This window comes from Columba livia, chromosome 3, assembly GCF_036013475.1.
Source record: "Columba livia isolate bColLiv1 breed racing homer chromosome 3, bColLiv1.pat.W.v2, whole genome shotgun sequence".
Classification (NCBI taxonomy): Eukaryota; Metazoa; Chordata; class Aves; order Columbiformes; family Columbidae; genus Columba; species Columba livia.
In genome coordinates, this window is record NC_088604.1 from 71,339,658 (window position 1) to 71,365,557 (window position 25,900).

The following is a 25,900-nucleotide window of genomic DNA, read 5'->3' on the forward strand; positions in this document are numbered from 1 at the left end:
AGTTTGAGAAGGTGTAAAAGACGGTATCACAGTTGCTTATTCTGCTCCTGCTCTTTCCTAGGGACCTGCACATGGCTATTCCTGGCAGCACTGTACAGGCTTGGAGGACCCCAGGCTTGGTGCAACACGGCCAGTGCCCACCATGGGGGAGCATGTCCTGCCTCTGCCTGAGTACAATGTGCAGGCACGTGTCAGGCCTGGGCCTGGGGCAGGGGCCGGAGGTGCTGCAGGCTCAGGCAGGGCTCAGCAAAGCTGGACTTGTTGCGCAGGGTGGCACAGGCAGGAGCACAGTAATACTGGCTGTAATTCACTGTCACACAGATTAGAATTGGACATCATTGTGGTACTGGTACCAGAGCAATGGCTCTGGCACTGGTACCACACACCACGCTCTGGCAGCAGGAACTTGTTGGGGAGTAGAGCCCAAAATGAGGCTCCAGTGCATGCCCTGACGGCTATACCAGCTGAGAGCAGGAGCCAGGGGAAGCTGATCTACCCGGCAGCTTATGAAACCATGTCAAGGGCCATGTCAATGCCCGAAATAACTCTAAATGGAAAATGTTCCTCACTACTCTAGCGCTTCATTTGCACTAAACTGCATCTTCCATGATGCCCCCGCTGGAGGAGCTCCACAGGAACTCATGCTTCATATATGAGATGCTGACTATGTAGAAACAGGTCTGGCACAACATTAAGCAATGAAAAACTATATGTGGAAGGAGAATTTAAAACCAAATTTAAAACTAAGGGCTTCAAAACCAATCATTGTCCCCAGTCTGGTACAAATTATACAGACTTCAGTGTCAGCTTGAAGAAACAGCAATTTCTGACAGCAGTTAACCACTTTTTTCATTACTGGGGCTCTTCCAGTTCCTCCAGATCAATAGCACTCCTATGTATCTTTATAAATCTGAGTATAAGATCCATTCTCATAAAGTTGACCTCATCTTGCTTTTCTGCTGAAAAGTGGAATCACAAAGTATTTTAAGGGATATTTGACACAGAGAGATTAAGTTATCTCTTAGTTATACAATGAACAAGTCCAAAAAGAATGCTACATACCTTGGTACCTTTTTAACCTTTGACCTTCCTCAAATCATAACTGTTTTAGTCATTTAGTTTCACATTGCTTTTTGCAATTAATGTGAATTGACCAGGTTAAAAGGTGCCCGTATTTCATCACCTCTTAAAAAATTAAACCCCTTTACTTTGTAAAACTGACATTTTTACATTTTCTAGTTTACTTTTAGAAGCAGCCTGAGTAATTAAATGAGGCAATCCATATCTGTTCTTCTTCACAGTAAGTTTCAAATCAAATTTTTATTGAAGGTCTTCTATACCAGCATAGAGGTGTTCCTTCTGTTATGTAAGGACTAATGCTGAAAGTAAAGCAAACAAATTTTTCACTGATCAATGCATATTTTAAAAGAAAAAAAGGCACAAGGGAATGTCCATATTGAATTTAAGTTTCTTTCCAGCTTGAATTTACAACTTTTATAATCTGAGCAAATTTAATCCGAGAATTTAATTTTAAAATTCAGTTATACTTTATATTAGCATTTTCTATGTAGATACTTCTCAAATGGAGGAAACCAGGCTGCTTATATATGTATGCCCTCCCATCTTTCCAAGGGTTTTGTAGAAACTTTGTTGCAATGGATAGAATAATAAAAAGCCTGTTTCCTGTCAGGGATTGGCTCAAGGAGTGTGGACATGAGTCCACCGAGCAACTGTACGAGCAGAGCCCATTTTAGTTGACATAAGTAGGCCTTAGTTAGCTTGTCTATTAGGCCGTGGGAAAGGGGGGAATGGAAAAGTACTGACTAAGGCAGGGTCAGGATATCCTTGAAGAGATAAGAGTCAGAAGAATACGGGATGCGCATAGCTAGCTAAACCCAAGTAGGTGGAGTAAGCAAATGTAACCTTTTAGTGCTTAGCCTATTAGATAGAGACAAGTATGCATAATTATGGTATTTGGTATAAATACATGCTATCTCCGGCAATAAAGTGGAATCATGCTTTATCACTTACATTGAGTCGGCCTGCATGTTTTCCTCAGCCGCGTACTTGCAGTTTCCCATCTAGCTAATGGTTGTAATACATACCAAACGAAGCATAGGCTTTTATAAGACTCTAATTAATAACAAGATAAATTTAGCAAAGTTTGGATCTGGATTTAAACTTCTTTAGGGTTATCACAAAAGCTCCCTGATTTTAATACTTAGCATTTCACTGCAAAGACCTGTCTTTATGCTGAATATTGTTGGGAATACATAGTACATATGAACGTGACACATAAACATTGCAGGGAATAAATGGCTCCGGGATACACGGTACATTTAATTAGTGTACTTACTGAACTTTTTGAACTGTGGTAGAAAAACAGATCAAACAACAGACAAAAGGAGTTGAATTGTTTAAGACTATTTCCTTAAACAGGTTTCATACTGTAATACAAGAGAACAGGGAATTGTCTGAATAAGGATTTTATATACATATATAGCATCATTGTATTTTTTTCAGATGAAGCTCAAGGCTACTTACGTATGAAAGGCAAATTATTCTCTCACCCAACAGAGGCTGGTCTCTGCAGATCAGAATATCAACAGAGAACTGCGGTAAATTTCTTTAGTTGTCAAGAACTACATTATACATGGGCTGTAAATGAATGGATTTTGGTTCTAAATACACTCTTCCCATTCACAGAAAATTAAACTTACTCCAAAACTGAGAAATATCAAGGATCCAATTTCTTTCTAAAATTATCTGACAGCTCCACTATTTAATCACACACAGTCTGTCATTCTTCAGAAAATCTGTGAAAGCCACAGCTGCTGTGTAACCTGAATTTTACTAATGCACTGTTCACATAATTAATAAAACCATATGGATGACCAGGCTTTATCAGAAACGACATCAGCACACACAAAATCTCTCATCCTGCTCACTGCTGATGACTATGACTAAGAAGACAAGAGTATATATTAGCTATGCCTGTGCAGCTGAGCCAAGGTTGTATATGCTAATATGACATTTTCTTAACTTTTGACTTCCTAGCTCTTCATCCATAATATTTTTGTAACAGATTTTGAAAAGGAACTTATTTATCTACAGAAAAACTAATGTCATTTTGGGCATAATTACCGGTCTTAATTATTATTTCTTACTCTTCTGAGGCTATACAGTATTAAGAGAGCTTAGCTGTAAGTGTTGAGGACAACAGATAAAATAATAAGAAGAAATACTCTCTAAAATGAATTTTCTTGTACATATGAAGGAAATCGTTGTATTGTTTAGTTTATCAAGCTGTATTTGTGACTAGAAGTACCTCAAGGATTCAACACATGGCCCTATTTAAGCATCAGTGCTATGCACTAACTACTTTTGCCATGGGTGTTTTTCACCTATAGTTTGACCAAAGACTTTAAAGAAACGCAGTACAAACATGGTCCCTCTCAAAATGCCCATGTCTTTCCAGGGCTGTAGCCAGCTACTGGTTGTACAAAGTTTTCCTGTTTCAATCTGAGATCACTTTCCATCTCAAACCAAAATGCTGCCTATTGGTTCCCATGAAAGAAAGAAGAGAGTATCTCTACTAATATGGAAATTTCCTGCTTTGTGTTATAAAATTCACACATATTGTACAATGGATACTTCAGACTGATTGCAACTAAGACGCAAAACCTGACATGCCAGCCACTGGGCAGCAGGGAATGTTCTCACCTTCCAACACACTAAACTTGGATCAGTTTTCATTGGAAAACTCCATTCTCTTAAATGTCTGATTATGCAAAATGCAGATTGAATAAAAAATAATAGCAGCTTATCTGAATCAAGAGGAAGAGATCCTCCTCCATGACACTCATTTCTATTTCTGCTGATCGGTTTTTGCCTCTATTCTGAGCAATGTGTTTGCCCACGTGCTGAACTGGCTCTGCAGCACTTCCCACACCAGCTTTGCCCAGCAGGGACAAATCAAGGTGACCCTGACTGGACAGGACTGTTGGGCAGCAGGGAGCTGCTGTCTTCCCACAAGACTTGGTCAAGCTCCCTTACAAGACATTTAATAAGGGAGGGTGAAAGCAGATGACAAGAATTTTTCTTTTTGCTTCTGGCTTTTCTTGGCCTAGGGCAGCCTTTGAATTTACAAGGGCACCAGCTGCTAGAAAGCCTTAAAGAGAGGCAGAGCTGAAGAAAGAAGCTCCCCAGAAGGTGAACACAGCCCTGGGCACAGCTGAGGAACAGACAGACAAGTTGCTGAGCATACGTCTAGGTCACAATTTTGAAATACCAGGATTTCAATTTCCCTTGGAGGAACTCTGGACCCCGAGGGAAGGTCTCGGACTGAAACACCAGCTCCCTCTCCCCCAGCAAAAATAAAAAAAAAAAGCAATGCTCCCCGTGCAAAGGGCAAGAAAAAGAAAAGAAAAAGATGAGGTTTTCCCTAGTCACTAAAGACTGAGAGTGTAGTCCAGCCCCCACTCCCAACTAAAGACAATGTCCCGGTATCCCTCCCTGGCAGAAGTTACTGGCAGAATGGCCAAATTCAATGTCCTCCTTCACTTTGTGGTACATCATAACCTTCATACACAGGACAATCCTGTGCCCAACACAGCTCCAAGTATGATGAAAGTAAAGAATTCAGTTCTGAAAAGGTTGTGTTGGCTCACAGGATGTCTGCCGAGGCAGTGTGCAATCTGTGTGTCTCTTTTTATACTCTTGACACCAGAGGAGAATGGAATGAGGAAAATTACATCTGAAATAGCAAATGTAGGGGTTTTGAGTCACCACCCGGAAGCATCTTTTTATAGATGAGAAATGCAATCGTTTTGACAAGCAAAGTGTAGTTGGGTATTTTTTTGTATAATTTGACTTATCTGGGTTTGCTTTTTATAGATCTCCTTCTTATCCACAATGGCAATTTCCTCTTTACTGTGTTTTCCAAGTAAGCCATCATGTGCTTTCATTTGTAATTGACATTAAAAATTACAGCAGCGTTCAGTCATAAAAGCTGAATACTGTTACAAGCTTATTAGTAGAGTTCTTTGGTTCTTACAGACAATGGCGGAGAGAGAGGGAAACGAAAAAGGTTATGTGTTGCATCACAACAAGTATGTTCTCTAGAAGCAGAATAATCACGAATTTCTAAATTCTGACTTTTGTACTAGACGCTACTTTCATTTACGATGGAATGAGGATTGTTATTTGGGACTCTCTATTGCTAGAGAGTTTAATGTGTTCTGCAAGTATTTCTATGAAATATGACACACAATTTGTTTTTGTAAACATTAGCACAAAAGAACCCTTGGTGGAATAATATGTTTGCAATCAGAAAGTGAGAAAGCCCAAAACATAGTCGCGATCAAACCACATTGACTGTAAAGCCCAGTTACTTTTCTGAAGAAAAAGCTTTGTATAATATTACAATTTCAATATGATATATCACCTCTACCATAAAAATTTGCCTTCCAAATCGGGCAATAATTAACAAACTCAGCTGTGGAATATTTGCAATATTTTAAATGCTCTAATTTAAGTCAGCATTTATTGGGGAATGGCTTAAGGAGAAAGGGCATGGTGGGGATACCGACCCTTTGTATTAAGAGAAATGTTTTAGTCAGGATGGGTAGGCCCGGGTAGGCCTCAGTTAGCATGAGGGTGACTAGGCAAGTGGAAAAGTACTGACCGAAAGTAACAGTGAGATAAAGTGCTGACTGTAGGTTACTGAAGGTCACAGAACAGCTTGTTGCAAGCAACTTTGTGGAAGTGTATTCGGGAGGATAAGGAACTAGCATACCAGAGAAATCGCAAGTAGGGCTGAGCTAATTTGCTATGCACTCCAATCATATAATGACTAGTAGGCATAATTAATGATAACAGTATATAAGCGAGCTGTGTCCGATCAATAAACGAAGTATGCTTATCACTCATATTGAGTCGACTGCATTTCTTCCTCCGCAGGCGGGTCCTGAACTCTGAAGCGTTTCCCAACATCTGGCGCCCGAACAGGGACCCGTGCTGCGGATTAGGTTGTGGAACGGCGCCGGTTTGGCAGCGGCCGGCGGGCAAGAGCAACCGAACACTGTGCTGCGGTGTGTTGACTCCGACGCCTGAACCGATTGAAGTTTGAAGTTCGCCGTATACGGGCACACTGGAAGGCTGCAAAGAGGTCTTTGAGCTCAAGAAGAGGTATTTATTTATATTATGAGTACAGAGGTTATGGATTTCGAGGTGGCCCTAGATATTTTACAAAGCTTTTTAGAAAAGCGAGGGGTTAATTATAGTTGCGTTAAACAGCTAGCTGGTCTAGTAGCAACGGGGAAAAACTAAGGGGTGTTTTCAGGATCCTGATTTATTGTTTGATGAAGGAGAGTGGAGGAAATTAGGGGACGTGTTGTGGGATATGGTCATAGACGAGGATAAAACAGCTAAGAAACTGAGGAAACCGTGGAGGGAAGTAATTAATAGTATTAAGCGTCATAAAGTGAAAAAGAATTTAGCCGCGGTAGCTTCACAGAAACTCGGCAAAATGGAGCCTTCCGCTCCGCCGATGGAAACGGGCATATCTGCGTTATCAGCGAAGAACCTTAAAAGACTATTAACTTGGTGCAGAGGCAATAGGTATCCTGCTGACCTGTCAGGAGTTTTTCAAATAGAGACTTGGAAAAAGATGGGAACTGTGTTGTGGAAGGCAATTAGTCACCGCGAAAGATATATTCTCGGCCTTGTAACCATCTGGAAACTGATAAATACTACAATGAAGCAATTAAAACCTGAAAAGACTGTTACGAGCATTAGTGACTCAAAACTTGAACTTTGGGACAGTGTAGAGCAGAAATTATGGGATAAAGTCAGCAATGGACATACAGAAGCTAAATCATTAGTAACTACATGGAAGCTTGAACGGTCTGCTGCTGCCGGAATTTTTGCAGCGTTGCAGCCTGATAAGTATCCTGAAAGTTGCGGTGAAATTCACCCGGTTTGTGTCTGCGATACCCTCCCTATGCAATCCCCTGCTGTGCTTTCGGCACCCCCGATGGTTCAGCAGCTTGCTGCGGGGGGAGGAACAATGCCAAACGGTTAGCCTCCTGTACCATCATCTAACCCTGGTGAGAACAGCAAGTTCAGAGGATTGGTGTCAGACAACTTACTCAAAGAACCTGTGAAAGCTGAGAATGCTAAAGTCGTAAACAAGTGTACTATCAGTTCCTTTTACCAATTTTGCCAATCTGCTTTTCCTGCATTTTAACCCTCTAACTTCCACGAGAGAACAGAAGAAGTCACTGAAAATAGAACTGGACAACAGAACTGTGTGACAGATTAGATCAGTTAACAGCAAGTGAATCTGACAGTCGGCAATGTGGTCATGATAATCGTGACGGGAAAGGGGGTGCTTCTGGGGACTCGGGGTATAAAACTTAGAAGTTAAGGAAGCACTGGTTTTGGAATTGGCAGTAGAGAATGCTAAAGTTTGCTATCAACATGTTATTTGTGAGTTTTACAGTGCATATTATGTGCTGCTGTTTATTGCCTCTCTGAAAGTCAAGCATCTTGTCAGGAATGTGAGTTAATTGTTTTACTGGTTGTTGTTAGAACTGTTTCTTTGTGGTATAAGTGCACCGTAAAACTTTGTCTCCACTTTTCCCACTCACGCTGCAAGCAGCCCTGTGCTTTTCCGTGGGGTCAGAAATTACTGTTTTCAGTCGTGTTCATAAAAAATCGGTATTGGGAGGTGTTTCAAAACATAGGGAAGCACTTGGAAATATGAGGAAAGAAGATCTTGTAAAATATTGTAATTAATGGTGGCTGCTGTATAAGTTAAATGATTGGGAAAAGTGTCTGGGGAATAGAATCTTGAAGTATAACACCTTATTGCAATTAATGTTGTTTTTAGGGTGAGAAGAGTAAGACAAAATAAATCCCTACAAGAGATCATTAAATCATTTCAGACAGCTGAGAGAGAGTTAACTGATAACACGCAGGTCACAGTAAACTTGCTGAAGTCTGCACAATGTTTTCCTTATTAGCCTGTTTTCTTTGTGGGTATCTGTTTAAGCATGTTGCAATTTTGGTAGGTCTTTGTTATATGGTACAGTAAGTTCACAGACTGTTAAATCATGAGAATCGGTTGACTCAAAAGGTGCGTTTTGTGATAGTATAAAAGATCATGAGTAATTTAGCTCCCTACTGCATGAACATGATGTTAAGATTTTATGTGTAGTAGCTGTTATATTTTTTTTTTTCTAGTGTGCTAGCTTTATTCCAATATCCAGACTTGCGCAACTCTGTGACAAGCTGTCTCTCATCTCGGTGCACTAAATTTGGCCTTTTTGTATGCACATCAAGTGAAGAATCATGGTTTTAGAATAACAGTTGTAGCGCACCAAATGAGACACTAATAAAAGGCCTTGCCCAGTCCAGCTTGCTGCGGGGGGGGGCGGATGCCAAATGGGGCTCCAGCGCGCACTGACCCATTTTGTCAGGGAGACCCAGAGGTATCTCCACCTGGCTGAGCAGTAAGCGGTTCAAGGTGCAATGCAAAAAATTGAGATATTGTCTTAAATTGGTGTAAGTGTGATTCATCTGCTTATTTGAACTTGGTGTATGGTTTTCGTATCTGAGCTCAGTATTTTAGTTTGTATATTCATATTTGGTACCAAAAGAATCTTGTTTGGGGAGATAATTACAATGGGAACCGGTTCCACTGCTAAAATTCCACCTTGCTCCCCCTTAGGATGCATCCTTACACATTAAAGTAATCGCTTATATTGCTAGAAAAGCATTTAAATTGTTAAAATACTATGATAGATGTGAACTTGGGGTATTGTATGAAGTTATGAAGTTGTATTTAAAGGTTGCTGGAATGTGAACTGATTTGGATCTAGGACAATAGAATAATGGATTTATGTTTATTATACTGGTTTATACTGGTTTTTTTGACATCTCTAAATTGTAAAAGGTAAATGGAGCTAAGGAATGTGACTATTGCTGAGCTACTTGAAATTGCATATAAAGTGTATTATGGCTGAAATGAAATGGGAAAACAAAGAGCAAAATATCCCAGGCCTGTGTGCAGCTCATTGTAACTGAGAAGTTTCCCAGAGCCTCCTACTTCGTACCAGCCAGTATGCCAGCTGCGTGACCTTGGTTATATCTACACTGCACAGAAAGAAAAAACAACTGGAAAAACGTGGCTGCCCGCTTTTAAAGCAGTGAAAGGGGGGGTTCTCTCTCCCCCCACTGCAGCGATGTAATACTGAATGGAGCCGTCCGAGGGTGAAGTTTAAAGGCATCCTGAGCAGACCCGTAGTTTTAATTAAACTGGACAATTAAACCAAAAATTTGTTGATGAACTTATCCTATGGTAATTAATTGTACGAGACTTCTTAGTAAATTCACCATGCTAGTTTTTGAGGACATGGGAGACAACGAAAGAAAGGCCGTTTTTTGAGACAAACGGAATGCCAAATATGGAACAAAGTTTTAATACGTGAATTCTTGTATTTGCCTAAAAGTCCTATACCTCTCTTGGGTCAGGATTTGTTAAGTAAATTGTAAGCTCAAATAACGTTTTCTGAGAATTCTGTTTAGTTGCATATCCTACAGGAAGGTGTTTGGATGTTGCAGATCTGCTTGTGCAAGTGAGAAATCTTCAAGGAACTTAGCAGCCAATGTTTTTGATAAAGCAGATACTACCCTGAGAAATCTGAAACAGGACTTCAATCCGGTAAGGGAAAATAATATCCAATAAATATGACAGCCAAAATGGAGTTAGAAACTTTGAGGGATGAATTTATGACAGCTTTACAGGATGACTGCATTTGATTGGACTTACAGATTTGTCTATGGAACAACCTGTGGCTATTGTGGGACAGTATGATGAGAATGCTAACAGACTAATATACCAATTGTCACTCTGATCAAGAAAATGCAGGGAATGAATTTAAGGCCATGATCCTTTTGTCATATATGTACCATTTGCGAAATTTAAGGAACCTTTGAATTTGATTTGCGATTTTGAGTACGTAGTCAAGATCCAACACACGTATCTGATTCTGAACTGTGTTTTTGTTTTGTTTTGTTTGTTTTGTTTTGTTTTGTTTTGTTTTTTAAACAAAAAGGGGAATTGTCAGGGGGGTTGTGTGTGGTGAGTCACTTGTATCTAAGTGGTGCAGCCTGGGGTTGCCCTGTGATGAAACACTTTGTACCTATGACCCAAAACCATGCTAAATCAGAAAGAACCCGCATTAGTTATGGTCAAATCACTAGTTAACGTTCAATGGAAAAGTCCATACCAATTGATAACCTGGGAGAGAGGTTATGCTTATGTTTTTACAGATCAGGAGCTGCAATGGTTGCCAGCACGAAACGTGAAACCTGTGTTATCTTCCTGACAATGATTGTTGCAGCTGCTGTGTTTTGGATGCATGCACAGACAAAGACTAACATGTGGATTACTTTAGCCAACATGACTGACCACCTATATGCCTAACTACGATGTCTCTGGAAAAAACGTTCTACACATGCTTGGTTGGTGTCTTCCTTGATGACTACAGCAGCATCACACGACTGTTTCAAATAGTGGTTGATGCAGAGGCATTGCAACGAACTGTAATAATACTAACACGGCACTTTGGATTAATTGCCACCTGGAAGCAGACATCGAACCACAGGAACTGGAATTGCTGGCATCTATGCCCATGGATGCTTGTATTCAGCCGGTTTGTGAAAAGTGTCAGAACAGTATACAAGAACATGAATGGACAAACTACAAAATGTTAATGCTATCCTTGGTGACTACAGAAATGAAACTCGACGGTGTAATGCTTCACAGAAGAATGCAAGGGATATCATTGACAGCGACCCTAAAACCTCCTGTATGGTGTATTCTTGATCTGTGAAGATAGAGCCTGACCAGGAATTCCTTCTAACGCTGTTGGAGGACTGTGTATTTTGGGACTATTAACTCTCTTAACGTCCAATGTATCTATGATAATAGATCACAAAAGAGCAAGACGAGAAAAATACTTTTATGGATTTACAGAATAAGTCGAGATCCATCCACGAGGAGATTAAACAACTTATGGATCATACACAAAAGATCCAGAAAGATGTGGGCTTCTTTGGGCTAGAGGGGCTGTCAAACTGGTCTGGGTTAGGAGGATGGTTAAAAGGGCTTTTGCAAAGTATGCTTATGTTACTTATTATAATAATTGTAGTAGCAATGTGCATAAGTTGTACCTTTTCATGTCTTCGAAAGCTTTTTGAACGCACCATGAATCAAGCAATGCTCGCGCAAAAAGAAAAAGGGGGAATTATTGGGGAATGGCTTAAGGAGAAAGGGCATGGTGGGGATACCGACCCTTTGTATTAAGAGAAATGTTTTAGTCAGGATGGGTAGGCCCGGGTAGGCCTCAGTTAGCATGAGGGTGACTAGGCAAGTGGAAAAGTACTGACCGAAAGTAACAGTGAGATAAAGTGCTGACTGTAGGTTACTGAAGGTCACAGAACAGCTTGTTGCAAGCAACTTTGTGGAAGTGTATTCGGGAGGATAAGGAACTAGCATACCAGAGAAATCGCAAGTAGGGCTGAGCTAATTTGCTATGCACTCCAATCATATAATGACTAGTAGGCATAATTAATGATAACAGTATATAAGCGAGCTGTGTCCGATCAATAAACGAAGTATGCTTATCACTCATATTGAGTCGACTGCATTTCTTCCTCCGCAGGCGGGTCCTGAACTCTGAAGCGTTTCCCAACAAGCATTCATTCACAGAGAATAAGGTAGAAGAAAAATAATCAGACAATGCACTGCTTTGCTAAGCTCAATATACTATGTCTAACACTATTGGTTATGTACGTGCAATATTTTTACCAACATTTGTGAAAATATTTGATTCAATAATTATGTAAATATAACAACTATGTTTTTGAAAAGCTATAGTTTGAACAAGGTCTTCCAATCTTAGTCCAACTATTATTTCATCTGGCTTTCAGTCACTGGTTTCTGTTAAACTCTTACATTATTACATTTAAAATTCTCCAATGGATTACAATATCAATTAGCACCTTCTCCAGGAAGGGATCAATCACCTCTCAGTCTCTTCTGTTTACTTAAATGAATTGAACAGTCTCACTTTTTGAGGCATTTTCTCCAGTTCTAGAATAAATTCTGTGGCTCTTAGCTGACCCTCCTCAAATTTTCAACTGTTCCCAGTCACGCCATCCTTGTTTTCACCTCTAAGGATCACCTGGTCCTGCTACATCATCCTGGGAGTGCATGGGTACCTTCATGGCCATTATGACCCACAGATCCTTGTCAAGGTCACCACTTTCTTAAATGTAGTTCTATATTTGGGAGTTTGTGGTACAACTGTACACGTATATTAAAAGGCATTTTCTTTGTGATGTCAGTTGCTGAGAATGACTGCATCTTTGTTTACAGTTTCCACCAGTCTTTGTGTCATTCACAAGTTGGGTCATTTCCATTCACCTCCAGATCATTGATTAAAATGTGGCTTGGTACCAACATCTATGAAAGTCCAATTAATTCACTCCCATTCAGAATAATACTTATTGGCAACAGCTTTTTGACATCTGTTCAGTACATTAGAATGTCCTAAGTTATAAAGTCAAACCCCTTAAAATAAATCAGAGTGTTTTGTTTCTACAATATTATTTCTACAACATCTTTCTGTCAAGAAAGACACTGAGGTACCAGACAGAGTGCAGAGGAGGAGACAAAGCTAGTGAGGAGCCTGGAGCACAAGTCTGATGAGGAGCAGCTGAGGGAATTGGGGCTGTTTAGCCTGGAGAAAAGGAGGCTGAGGGGAGACCTTGTCGCTGTCTACAACTACCTGAAAGGAGGTTGTAGCATGGAGGGTGTTGGTCTCTTCTCCCAAGTAGCAAGTGATAGGACGAGAGGAAATGGCCTCAAGTTGTGCCAGGGGAGGTTTAGATTGGATATTAGGAAAAAATTTTTCATGGAAATGGTTGTCAAGCATTGGAACAGGCTGCCCAGGGAAGTGGTGGAGTCATCACCCCTGGAAGTGTTTAAAAGGCATTTAGACGAGGTTCTTAGGGACATGGTTTAGTGTTAGAGTTGGGTTATGGTTAGACTCGATGATCCTGAGGGTTTCTTCCAACCAAAATGATTCTATGATTCTACCCAATTATATTCATCAACCAAATACGTAATTACGTCTGAGATTTAAATCAAGTTTGTTGGCAAGATCTTCTCTTTATGCAGTCATGCTGTCTGAAATCGATTACCTTCTTGCCCTTTAAGTCTTTATTAATTTGATTTCATTGGTGCTTTCTTGTTTTTGTCAGGAACAGGTGTCAGGCATATAGTTACCTGGGACATCTTGTTTGACATTTTTAATAGGGAAAAGATACTATATACTGCAACAACAGATAGCATTTCATCATTGTTGCTATTTCATTTTACCAGAACCTCCTCTGTTCCAAGATTTATTAGGAAGAGCAGCAGCACACTTTAGATCTCCTTATCTATCTCTTTCAGGACTTCTAAATACATGTTATCGAATCTTCTTGTTTAGAAATATTTATGTCAAGTACACATTTCTGCAGTCTTTCCAAGTTAGTAAAAGGCTGGAAAGTCTGCATGTGCAATGAAATGACTTATGCTACTTCCTTCCAAATACAGAGCTAAAGTACTTACTGTGCACTATCAGTAATTTTGCTTACTAGATCTAAAGATAAGACTACCCAACTTAGGCTTTCTTTAACAATAAATATACTCATCTTTGTTATTCTTATCTTCTTTAATTTTTCACACCTTTAGAAGCCATGAATTTAGCTCAATCTTTAATTTATTTTATTGATTTTCTATATTTGACAAATTCTAATTGATATTATCACCTATTTTTCCTTCATGCTATTTGTTATATTCTACCTTTTATCTCTGTTTTATGTTAATTTTAGACAAACTTTAAGCCAAAGCTGGCTTCTACCCTGTATCTACTATGGTCAATAAAGAATTTTGTTTCTTGAATAGTCATTGCTATACATTAATCTATCTCTAAGACTTTCTCTTTAATCTCAATAATGCAATTTATGTAATATTTATATTCATATTTGACAACATGTAGCACCTGTGCTACAAACTTAGCAACCATGTTTTGTAAAAATATTTCTTTGTTATTGTGCTCAAGAGAACACATGATACATTTTGTACCATTTAATGTTTATGTAAGCAGTCATACTTGCAAAATCTTACAGAATAAGGTACCTCAGAAGGCAGGAACAAGCCTGGCGGTTTTGGCATGTGTAGGCCTGTGCAGGCCTGAGCATTTCAATATTATGATCTCTCTATGACTGTTGGCTGTCATTTTCAAAACACTCATTAACCATCTTCCTTACCAAATCTCTTACAATTCAATTAAAATGGTTTTCTTCTTTATCTTCCCAATTCAGCCTTGTTGTAACTTCCATGAAGAATTTAAGGTGTACAGCAGTTATTGTCAGAAGAACAGGCTGAGACATCTATTTAATACCTTATTTCCTGTTAATTAAAGTAGGTGGAATTTTTTAAAACTACTGAGCATAGAGAAGAAAATGATTTATAAAGAAATTTAACTGTATATTCGCTGGAGATGGTCACGATTTGAGCTAGACCTGCAGCTGGATTTGAACTGAGAGACCGAGAACACTTGAGTTTGGGCTTCCTGAGATTAGACATTTCACATACATAACTTGGTATCTCCAGAACTGAGTTTAAAGCTGATGCTTAGCATAGGGAAACATGGCTGCCATCACTCCCCTCTGCTGAACCTGATCCTCTAGTGAAGAGGACAACTGCAGCTGCATATTTCCTTATGCATATATGACTTCTTACATGGCTACCAAATATGATTTCTGGTAAAACACTTCCATTAATTCCATGGATGACAATAGGACCACATAGTGAAGTATTTCCCAATTTCTGCAGGTGGTTTCTGTTGTCAGTAGCATTTGTTCTCTTTGATCATCTTTTCAGGTGTCCATGACCCTAAAAAATAAGTGACAAGATTGCAACTCCCCACCAAAATCGTTGCAGACCCTCAGTGATGGAGTCCCATTTTTTGAGATTCTTCTTGAACAGACCACAAACAGCTACAAAATAATGTAAGAGTAGCCTCTGAAGCTATTTGAACTGAGCCTGCACAAAGTACAGGGGTCAGTAAGGAGCAGCCTGCAGTGGCAGAGGGTGAATGGATGGTATTTCCCAACTCCACCATTTCAGAGGTTTTGCCATTCATAAAACAATCAGTGGTTGAAAAAATAAATCAGTGAGTGTAAGAACTAATGATTGCTTACATATACCTAACAGGACTCATCTACCAAGAAATAAGATTTTTTTTCTTGATTTTGTAAGGTATTTTGATGTGCAAGGTTTATAGTCACACTGACCCATGATCACAAGCCATGAATCTCATAATCAATGCAGTTCCAGAACAATTTTGGTTGCACTTTTGCTGCTTGAGGTATCGTGTACAGTGAGGGTAGTCTGTGACAGCAGATTTCAATAAAGTGTCAAAACTGCTATTAGTCTGGGATGGGGCAGCACAGTATAAAATTAACTGTAATTTTAAAATGAAAAAGTGCTTGCCATGGCTCTACCACAGCTCTACACATGAGGGAAGATGCTGAGAATGGGACCGTGCCACTGTACTTCATTAACCTGTCCACATCTTAATCCAGACTAAACTAAACCCTGCAGCTGATTGCTTTCTACAATCTATGATAATTTGTGTAGCCAGTAATTTGCGTGACTCTCTAGCACAGCTGCTTTAGAAACAGAATGTGATCCAGCAACTCAGGTTTCCTCCTCCCATTGCTATGCAAGGTCCACATAGCAAGAAGAGAATAAAGCAGGGCAGGTTGTTTCTCTTTTAATCAGTTGCAATGGCAGGCAGGACAGACAATAATCCTTCTGCACATTGTGTTTAAAGGAAGTTAAAGCTTTCTGAAGGATGAAAAATATATACACTTACCAACTGAATTTCAAGGATTATAATTATCCACAGTTATATGCAAGTGAGACAAAAAAAGAATCTCCCTTTAGTTTTAACAAGATCTAAAGGTGAAAACAATCTATGATTGAAATTTACTGCATAAAATATGCTCCACCAGTTTCCTTTTGTTTTTCAATTACAGATTGCTTAATAGTACCCTGTATTTCCTAATCAGAGGATCATAATCTTCAGGCCAAATATTTTTATTTTCCAAGTTATGCCACTGGTATTGAAACAGCAGAATGTGAATGCTGCAGTCCAGCGATTGATCTGCTTGGAACTGTAAAATACATCTGAGACCAATAACAATTTGATCAGTATCAAAACCACTAAACAAATGAAAACAAAATAAAGAACATAATTTTGCTTGTTGTTTCAGTTTTGAACAAGTTCAAGCTACATGGAAGGCCCCCAAAGTAAGTTCAGTTTACAAGCTACTTTCATGTGTAGTATCTGAGTTTCAAAATTCTCAATTTCCAGGTTTGTTCAGATGAGATCATATCTCCAATTAAACTGAAAACACACAGTTGTCACTTAATGAGTGAAAACAATGAAAGAACTTAAAGGTTCTGACTATTTTCCTTGTGAAACGACATTCTTACACAGCCACTTGCTAAGGCTTGCATGTGAGATCCCCGCACTAATGCAACTAGACTTTTGTGCACTATCAGTTTGTTCTCCAGGAAAAAAATCAAAATTTGGAAGGCACAGAACAGACTAATCCTTCCCCCTTCTATTTAAACTACTGGATTTTGCCTATGATGCTATTTAAATTTAGCATCTTATTAAATTAAGTCTCAGAGAGATGAAGTGACAGCTAGAAAGTCCTTGATACATCAGAAATAGCGGCATACCAGGAAAAGAGTTGACAGCACTAATGTTCTCGGGAATATAAGAATCTTTAATTTACAGCCATGTTGCATAGGTTTGGTTTGATGCTCTCAGCTGAGAAAATACGCTCCCAAAATTGTAATCTCATTTTATTAAAGTCAGTTTTCCGAGTTCAGCGTCAAGCTGGGATTTTCTTAAGACATTTGAACACTTGTCTAAAGGTATTATCTTAGTCTTCCTGTGCTGCCCTATACAATAAAATGTCCATACTAAAACTGATATTAAATGGTAAGAAAGCTTCTGCTTACATACGTAAGAAAGGTAGTTCTCTGTCTCAGTCATGAAGAAAGTGCAAATTTCTGCTTCAAAGAAATCACATGTAAGTCCAAGATGCGTTCTTTAAAGTTGGTCTGCAGATCTACACAATATTGGAAACAACTTTGGGAAGAGATATTACACTATGAAAATTAATATCTAATTTTTGGTATTATTGCTAAAGTAATTACAATGTTCTAAATCTGAGTTGCTAGCCAAGGATTCCTTTCGGCTATTCTCAAAAGTGTGGTTTTCCCCAGGTTTATCTTCAATCTAATTTTTGTTTTCTTTTCTAATGAGAAAGATAAACGTGTTGGTTTTGCAGTTTGTTCTGTTTCCAGCGCCTACCTTTATACAGTCCTAAAATTACATTAATGTAATGTAATATAATGTAATGTAATGTAACTACTCCTACCTTTGTACAGTTCTAAAATTACATTTGGCCCTTTGAAGGCAACCGCAAAGCTAATGTGGACCCCAGTGAAAATGAGTTTGACACCCCTGGTCTACATGCTCCCATATGGTCAAGTTATTTCATCACTGTTTCTTAATTATAGTAAAAAAGGGATGCACTGAACAAAACGGAAGAGTTTTGGCATAAGCACTGACCCAAGGTGTTTATTTGCGTGCTCCCAGGAATATGGATTCACATCTGCCACTTCTTCCATAGGAATGTCATTTTGCAGGCTGACAGATTTGCTGATGACACCACTCTGCTGTACAGAAAAAGTTAAAAAAGGCATCCTGCCAAAACACGTAAAAATTTATCCCTGCTCCTTTTCATTTTGCGCTTTTGCATATGTTGGACTTCAGTGACTTCCATTTGGCAGGCACACCGCAAATTTTAAATCTTATAAATGCTGCAAAGATGGCTTCATCATTTATATAAAGTTTATGTATCCAAACTATTGATTAACTGAAGTCTCAAAATTTCTTGAAGAATTTTTGAAACACTTTCTCTCTAGGGAACTTCTAAGAGAAGGTGACAAACAAATTACTTTCAATTGAGTTTGGGATTTTTGATAGATTTCCAGTTTCATAGAGGCTTTACGGCTCCCAGTGGGTGGCAAAACCCATCCATCATTCTAAAGGGTCACTGCTGGTAGCTCCAAATTCCTCTCTTTCAAATTCAGTGTTTTGACACAGGCTAAAACCATGAGTGATGCTATGCAATCTTTGCAGTCTTGCATGGTTGAATTAGGCAGCACTTCCTAAGTGTCATGAACCTTGGTCCCAGCACAATAAAGAACAGACACTTTCTTCTTATTACTCCTTTTGAATCAAATATATTAAAAGCAACTAAGACTTTCTCAAAGCAATCTAGCTGTTTTCTTCCCAAACGGTGCACTAAGTTGTTAGCATCTGACATGTCAAGAATGTGAAAAGCATAAAAGCCTGGCACTTTCACCAGCATATCTAAGAAAAGCAGACAGAAAGTATAGCTGGAGGGTTTAGGTGGAGTAGACAGACCCTGTGTGACTCTGGCTGACTTTAATATCTAACAGATGGGGCTCCATATCATTAGATGTTTCTGTTGATCAGCAACAATTCTGAAAGAATATGTTTCTTACTTCAATCATGAAGGTCTTTAATTTACTGTGGGATTTTTTTAAGTGTGTTGATCTATAGCTGCATTTGGTTGTTTAGGGATACTTTTCCGTAAGTCTGAAGGGCTGTTTTTTAATATCCAACAGCTGCTTTTCTAGACACAAGCTCAGCATGCACTATCAGAAATAATGCTAACAAGAATAATAACAATAATAATAATGCTCTGAAGATGCACCACAACACCCACCTCTCTTTCAAAGACTAAAGAACATCGTGAAATTACCGTTTATGCTACATTTAGTCATCCAAGTCACCTACCATTAACACAGGCCTTAAAAGGTGAAATCCAAAAAGGGAGCCATTCTGTGGATCTGGCTTTCCTACATCACTTAAAGAGATCTCTTACACAATGTAAGGCTCTTGCTTCCCATAGGAACAAAAGGTGCTGGCTGCAGGTTTGTGGGTATCAATCTGAGTGGCACCAACTAGAAATGCTCCTGTTAACATTGATCCAGAATCTGATAATGAACATATAAGAAGTGATTTAACTCTGATCCACGTGTGTGGCAAGCTGGATTCCCAGATCATTGCAATAGTTACATATTTTGCCTTGAAAAAATATCAGAATATTTCAATTTAAGAAATATTTTACATATCTGCCTTGTCATATATCTGCCTTGTCATATACCTTAATATTGCATCCTGGGAATATAAAAAATAAAATCAATGTTTCATCCCAATCTATGTGAAAACAACAACGTAGAGTCGGATTCTTCCACAAGATAGAAAACCTGATTTTTTTTTACAGCATGATTCTTTACCAATGGACTCATTTATTCTCACCCACTCTATAGGACTGACAGAAACATTCTTCCAGGACACACAGTTGAAAAACATTCTCTTTCATCTTAGTTACATTGCTCCCAATATTCTTTTTAATTTACCCATCTTTTTCATGCTCAATACCTTACCCTGGATATAATTATTCAGCTATTCAGGTTGGTTCTCTGATGGACTAAAGCAAAGCAACATCATTACTTCTACTAAAAGAAAAAAAACCTGTGATTTTGCTTCAGGTGGTTTATCAGAAGCATTTTCATGCTGCTGTGAGCCTCAAAAAAATCCCTTACTAGTCCATTAGAGCTAAAAGTATTTTCTTCCTTGATCGCTGCCAATTGTATGCAGAATATAGTAACTTTGAAGTCATTGTTAAAATAAGTAATCAACAGGATAATGAACTGAGCTCCTGATTTCTTCCCACCAGAGTCAACCTTCCTGACTGTTTTCTTTTTCTAAGGTATAATTGGTGACACAAAGATATTAGCATTCCTGTAGTCTTCTTTCTCAAAGGAATAAGATGTATTTCATCCACCAAAGAACCTTTTCCCCTAGAAAGGCTGATGGAAATGGTTTCACTACAGCCCTTTTATGTTAAAAGACGTACTCATAAAGTCACTGTCTGTTTTTCTTACTAAAAAATTGCATGCGTATGCAAAGACTGCAACTGCTACTAGCAGGAGCTGCAGTTTACCTTAAAGAGAACACTTCCCTCATTTAAGAACTGTGTGCCTATATAGTCTCAAAACTGTATCTATAAATTCCTACATATGCTGAGCTGAAACCTGTAACGAGGAGTAAGAAGCTCCTAACCTGCAAAATGTCTCAGGTTCTGCAGGTCCCTTTTTGGGGTTTCCTTAGTGTGAAAGTCTACAGAAAAACCCTATAGGCTTGGAAATGAGCTTGGGAGATCCATGACTAGTATTGTTGACAGATTGACTGAGAATTAATGAAGTTCTTAAGATGCTTAAAAAAGCATTTGAAGCTTAATCTGACCCAATTAAATAGGCTTACTATATAAATATTATTCTACTTAACTATTTTAAAGCATCATGTCTGAGTCACATATCTATTTTATTTAGATTGTTTTTGAATCCAACCTCTTTGTGGCACTGCAAGCTCAACATAAAACACCCTGAGTGTTTTCTGAGTTGTTTAGAAAGCCTAAGTAGAAAACTGTTTTCTTTGTCTCTTTATCACAATAACATCTTTAAAAAAAAAAAAAAAAAGACGTCTCTATATAGCTCAGCAAAAGAAGTATTTGGTGAGGGTAGCAGGGACTCAATTGTTATTTGCAGCAAATGCCTCGTCCTGATACAATCCCACCATTTTGATGAGAACAATGTTATTCTATCTCAAATAACCTATTGTGCCCATTGCATTACAGCTGAGAAATTAAACTTTTGTTGCTACTGGAATCTAAACAGATGTGATCTAACTTGTCTAGGTATTACACATAGAAATAAAACAGTATTGTACAACAGCCTATTACAGAGATAAAATGGTGCAATCCTGATAAAGTTATAAGAAAAGTAAAGAAACTCTATTTCACTGTGAGAGTGTTTTGTGGATAACAAGCACTAAAACAACATTTATTATGTGTGTTATAATTAATGGACTGCAGTTTGATATTTCTTAGGTCTATGACATCTCTGTCTTTTGTTTTTTTACTGTGCAATCAGCTCCTTCCTTGAAATTGTCTTCCTCTTTTATAATTTCTTTTTTTTTTTTTTTTAACCAAGTTTTGTTTCTATCATATGGTTGGCCTCTCCTTTCTTTGGAAACCTATACTGTGATCAGCTCAAATACCATTTTTATGTGGGTTCTGCAGTAATTCTACAGATGGCTACACTGTACAATTACACATGTAACCTGCATGTCAAACAATCCACACTTATTTAGAAGTACTACAACTTGGAAAGGCACCATTAGATAAGCTACATTTTCAGACAAGCTGTAAAAAACAGAGGGGCAGAGAGGGCTCAGTAGAGAAAAAAAGATCTAGGATATCAAGAACTGTGAGGACATGGAAGAAGACAGAGCTCAAGGCTAAACTCCACCTATATTACTTGCATCACTGATGAATCACAGGCGTTTCTTTCTTTCTTTTTTTTTTTTTTCCTTCTTATTGCTTGTTTTTGGGGACAGCACAAGGACATTACCTATGAAAATGTAATACTTGGTGGATTTTTGCTGACTGCAATGCTCTAGACTGATTGAAGGATATAATATAAAAATACATTTTAAAATGTGTATTTTGAAGTATTACCTAAAGGATTTAGCAAACAGATGTGACTGTGTATACTTCTCTCTTTTGTTTCACATGGACCAGCTTGTGAAATAGATTGAGAGAGATTTATATATTCAGGTCTGAGGATAAATTCACTACTGCAGGAAAAATCCCAAGTGTCTGAGATATCTTAGGAGTTTAGGTTTCAGGTAAACACAAACAAGACAATAAGAAGAAAACAAATCACATACAAAGAGCTCTGAATATGCCCCGGGAGTGGAAGCCAAATACTTGAGAGTGTGAGGACTAAACGGGAAGGGTGCTCCTTCTTACACTGTGGCAACGCTGGCCGCAGCTGAGGAGCTGCATGATCACAGGGTTTGCAGCTGAAAACTGCACATTCACAAAGAGCAATGACAACCCATGGCATTCCTACCTGAATTTTTTCTTCTATATTGCTTATCTAACAGAAGAAAGTGGAGGTGACAGTTTAAGTACAAAACCTGTTAAACTCACTACATTGGACAAGTAATGAAGAATTATTGATACTGCTTATTTAGCACAGCATTAAGACACACATATTTACATTCCTAACCTAAATTGTTGACTACTTGCTGTTCATCTCAAACATTTAGCGCTTGTTGATCGTAGTACCTGCATGGCTTTGCAATCTGAATTCTCATCATACCATGTTTCTTCACTCTTAGCCATCCTGCATTTAACACACAAAGCCAGCTTTCCCTACCCATGCCACAACTGGAATTTACAGCCAAATTTTGATCTATTAATAACATCAGATGTGCTTGTAACAGACCTTTGTCATGGATTTAAGGCAATTAGGAAGACTGTTGATAAGTTTTTTCTTCCAGGACAGATTGTGCCCTAAATTCATCTTAATGATACTTGACCTCAGCAGCACATTTTATAATCAGATTGTACTTTTTGCACTAGTGACACACTACAGTAGTGATGGGTGAATGCTGAATGCTTTCTAAACATTCAGAAGTTATCTAATGCTTATGGCTTTGATTTCTTGAGATATCTTTTTCACAGATCCACATGTACCTTCCAGTAAGATTTTAAGATAAGAGAGCCCTTTCATGACTCATGGCATAAATAAGTAGCATTTAAAATAGGTAGCATTTAAAATAGGTAACATTAAAACATTTGAAAATATTTTCTCTGATATCTTATACATGTATTTAAAAGAGCGTAATATGTAAAGATTATAAGAAAAAAGCTCTTCACAAAGTCAGTAGGCCTTACACATATTTTAATCTCTAAGACAGATGAAATGAGGCATAGGTTATCTAAGGCTAAATTTTTAAACATGGGCACCTGAAACTGAACACCTGTTTCCACAGGTGAATTAATTTCCACAGGTGAATTAATATTTCCCCAAAGATGTCTCTGCAATTAAGTCACTGTTTGGGACACTAAATATCTGCTTTTAGTTTCCATTTCTCTCAGAGAATCTTTCTGCTATGCCACAGCCCAAGGAGGTACTGCATTACTATACTGGTTGGGGACAAGTCATCTAATGTGAAAAATGTATCTATATGCCAATGTGACAAATACCACCAAGAAGCAATTGACACATAGCAACTTATTATAGTAGTGAATAATAGTCCGCTATTTTTTTTGCCACCATTTGGATTTTAGTGCCTACTTTAGACAGACTGGTGAAAATATGTCCCTTGGCTACTTGTCAGGTTTATACATTGACTGTAGTAGTAAGATAACCCAAAACCTTTACACCAGAGTCTTTGTCTTGAAAACTAGACCACATTTACTCTTCAATAATATTCCTCTTTTGATCAACAAATTCAAAATGTAAAAGTTTATACAGGCAGAGAAGGACTAATATGAACTGCTGATTTTAAAATAATAAATTATTCAATCAGCTGCAGTAAAAATATAAAACTAACAATGGCTTAGATAATGTAGCTTATTATTTGTGCATTCTGAAGGAATATGATGGGTATGCAATTTTATTCTTTCTCTGCTGTAGCTGTCAAAATGGACAAAAAAATGTATAGCTTTATTCATTCTATCCCCAGGCAGCTTTAACTGCAGTATGAAAAAGAAATCATGTATGGTAATAAGTATCAAAAAATACTACCGTAAAACCCTATCTATTTATATTAAAATATTTTTTGTGACCTGGGAAGGAAATAATGAAAATCGCAGCAAATACAGTTTAGAAAACCTATGTGGGGCTTGAAAATATTTGTCATGTAAGCTCAGACACATCTATCATTAGAGGTCAGCAGTGAAAAAGAAAAGAGATTCCCAGAAGCCCCAGAGAAAAATGTTCTTGAAACAGCAAGGTCACACAGCAGTATGTACTGAAGAAACACTAAGGTTGATCATATCAAACAATGGCAATGTGTGTGCTATTGAAACCTGAAGGAGGGTGGTGGTTAGCCTCAGTATTGGAGTGCTGAACTTTTCCATCTAGATACATCTTGACAGCGTTCTCTTTTGGTCATGCATGCTAAGGCCAAATCTAATTCCATTTGTAGTTTGGCTGGTTCAGCTTTATCCTCACAGGAGGCAGTGTAATTCCAGCAGCAAAACAATTTGCCCAGCAAAGCAAAAAAGCCTGCGTTTTGAAATGCCAAAAAAAAAAAATAAAATCAACAAAACCCAACATATGCTGCTTATGGAGGGGCCAGCACAAGGCCTATGCACCGTTTAAGTCCTGCTTAAATCTTTGTGCTAGACCTTCTACTCAGAGGTGAATTGACAAGGAACATATTAGTAAAAGCATGAAAAAGCAACTGCATAATTCAGAAGGAAAGCCCAAGAAATCTGGAAATACATTTATTTATTATTCACATTAGTGTAGCATGACTAAATTTAATGATGGGTTTATCTTCGTGTACTTAATGAAAGGCCTCGTTCAATTCCCTTCACTGAGAACTGCCGAGCTGCCGCACAGAGACCCACGTGGCCCTTCCTAATAACCTTGCCTCAGGTTACTCCTCCTGTACTTAAACCTACATGTTCACCCTGACAGGGTGAATTCCTCAGTGTCTCTCTGAAGGACTGAGGCTCCTGGTTTATAGGTCATCTCTGTAACAAATCAACAGAAACTTTTTGGAAAGTTCTAACTCCATTACTTTCTACTAGACACGTGAAATGTAAAAAAAGCCTACAGATATTTGCTAAGAAGAGATACCTTCAGTGCAATGGTACTCACTCTTGCATTGCCTTCCTTTAAAGTGGAATGATTCACCTTTTATTAAATAGTCAGGACTTCCTCAATAGGGTCCTGAAGCAAATCATCTCTGTTTTTAGTGGGAAAATGGTCAGAGACATAGAACTGTCTTGGTGCTTTTCTAACCTTTCACTTTTCTGTGGCACAGACTCCTGATCCACTTTGACAGGTTAATACTCATCACTTATAGGCAACGTCACACCTGCTAAGCTAACTGTCTTACACAGAAGCCAACCTATTGCCCTGAATCAATCCTTTTCAGGGACAAAACAACTGAAACCAAAGGCTTGTTCTTGTCAATCTTGTGACTGTGTTTCTTGCGGCTCTCACAATTAAAACAGGGAAAATAGATAACAAGGAAGAATACTCCCAGGTTCACGGGAAAAGAAACAATCCTCGGCATCAATCAGAACTCAGAAACTGACTGTAAACAGATTATCCAAGTCAACACCTTTGCCTCAAGCCATGAATTTATTTTGTCTTTTCTTTTTTTTTTTTTTCTTCTGCATGAATTCCAAAATAAATGTCTCCCATATTTTTTTGTCAGATCTTAGTCATGATCAGCCTCTTAAAGATAATTTACTTTTTCATATTGTAATTAAATATTCCTTTACACCTTTATTCTGTGTTACACATTCCTACTGGTACTTGATTTATAGTTACTTATTACTACCACTTTTGCATGTCAAACTGCCTTATTTTGGTGATTTCTACTTTAAGCAGGATAAGGGGTTTGAATCTCTTAGATAACCATCAATAATATAAAATAACTATGGTGTAGACATATGTGAAACTAGTTCTAAATATATTAACATCTGTATTAGCATGGCAGTGCACAAAGCATGACACAGTTATATTACCAAAAGTAGTAAAGAAGATTAATGTGTTTTATCT

The 25,900-nt window shown here is 38.2% G+C and overlaps 1 protein-coding gene and 1 long non-coding RNA gene across 4 annotated transcripts in view; one reads left to right on the forward strand and one right to left on the reverse strand.

Annotated features, from left to right (window-relative positions):
* The window catches only part of PRKN (parkin RBR E3 ubiquitin protein ligase), a 732,020-nt gene that overhangs the window by 38,150 nt on the left and 667,970 nt on the right, over positions 1 to 25,900 (reverse strand). The gene's annotated exons all lie outside the window — the stretch shown is intronic.
* LOC135579072 (uncharacterized) lies at positions 9,734 to 11,701 on the forward strand. The gene is made up of 2 exons (XR_010471442.1): positions 9,734 to 10,062; positions 10,122 to 11,701. It is a non-coding gene; the product is annotated as an uncharacterized LOC135579072 (long non-coding RNA).